This window comes from Anas platyrhynchos, chromosome 31 (assembly GCF_047663525.1).
Source record: "Anas platyrhynchos isolate ZD024472 breed Pekin duck chromosome 31, IASCAAS_PekinDuck_T2T, whole genome shotgun sequence".
Lineage (NCBI taxonomy): Eukaryota > Metazoa > Chordata > Aves > Anseriformes > Anatidae > Anas > Anas platyrhynchos.
Window position 1 is genome coordinate 3836711 of NC_092617.1, and position 1889 is coordinate 3838599.

The window sequence follows — 1889 nt, forward strand, 5'->3', positions numbered from 1 at the left end:
AAGCCAGAAGGTCACATTCATCATACCATGCAGCCCTAGCATTGTTCCATATTGACACGAATCAGATGAACATATTTCACATACTCGTGGCATTGGGACAATGTATTCTCCTTTGAACCATGTGAAAATGCTGGATGGTATCATAATGCTGTCCTTCACATGATATTATGGGCATTGTCCCCTACCCCACAGACTCCAGGAAGAGCCCTGAGTGAGACATAGAGGTGCTGGGGGTGCAGGGTCTCCCCTCCCAGTGGCTGGGATCAGGCCTTGGCCTTCTGCTTCAGCAAAACAAACCAAGACTTTTCTCAGCACAGTGCCTTTGCCTGTCTGTAATCATGGCCTCTAGTTATCTGCCGTAAGAGTTCCCATGTGAGGCTTTCATAGAAACAGACTAGAACAGCCAACAGAGTGTAGAGTATAGAGCAGTCTAATAGTACGGAATAGAGTAGCCAGCAGAGGAGAGACAGGTACTTTGATATAATGAAAGCCATCAGAAAGCTGATTCCAGTTAGATGACTGATATGGGGAGGTCAGGAGTAACCTGGCCAGGAGAGATGTGAGATTTGGGGGAGGGAAGAGAAGGGAGGAGGAACTCAGAAGCTTACCTCTGTAGAGGTACGAGGGTTCATGTAATGTTGAGGCTGCTGTAACACTGACTTCAAACAGTCTTGTAGGGCCTATAAACTGTTTTCAACAGTAACAATAATCCCTCAACCTAAACATTACACAAACACCCTGACAGGACTCCACTCTTGTAATGCAGAAATCAAAGTATCACCTGAAGAAAAACTCAGCCCATAGCCCCTTTCCCTTATATTTACTCTCTTGCTCACCCAAATCACTGCCCCTAACACTAACATTAAATGGCTCTATTTCATCTTAGACTTCTTGACAGATGTAAACAAAACCCTTAAGCATAATGTGTGCCCATACCCTAACCAGACACCTGACACCACAAGCAGAACACCAAACGCTCCATCTAAAACTTTGCTTAATCTCTAACCCAGGAAGGTCAAATCTAGTCCCTAGGAGAGTAGAGGGAGGTCAGCTCTACCTCAGGATCTGATGGCCCAGCAGGAGCAATGTGACTGTGGCAGGGACTGTGAGGTCACTTCTACCTCTGCAGTGGATAGGGCAGCAGCAGGAACGTGTCACAGAAAGGGACTGGGAGGTCAATTCTGTCTGGAGGTGGCAGGTCAGCCTTGCCTTCTCCCTGGGAGCTGCACTTTTGGGCTGACATCTGGTAGTGGCCCTGCTAGGCCAGCAGAAGGCACCTGCTTGGCATGCTGACTGGGGGATCCCCTCTGCCTCCAGACCCAGGAGGACCCAGACAGAAAGAAGGCCCCCAGATGGGTTGTCCTGTCCCTTCTGCTTGAGTCCATGACTGCACAGCAGCAGGCACAAGGCTTGGCTGTGTCTCCACAAGAAGCTGCAAGGCCAGCAACAGGCCCCTGGCTTGGAAGCTGCTGCTGAGGTGACTTGTGTCTGCTTGGCTGAGAGGACACAAGGAGCCTGCTGGGTTGGGATGCCTACTTCAGGAGGGGTTTCCACCCTTATGGAGCTTCCTTTGATAGTGGGAAAGAGCAGGAGAGAAAAAGTGCCACAACGTGCACCCTGGAATGTTGGCACCGGCCATGAGGAGGAAGAAATATCCAGGGGAACAACTGCTCCGTCTGCTAGAGTTAGAAGCAAAGAAGGTGTTAAGAGCCTCAGCCTTTACCTCCTTTCTTGTTACCAGGTTTCCCCTCACATCCAATAAAGGATGATGATTCTCCCTAATCTTCCTTTATGTGAAGTATTTATATGCAGTTTTTATTTTCTTTGACAGTAATATACCGATGGAGCTCCAGCTGGGCTTTGGCCCTTCTAATTTTGAGCTGCACAGC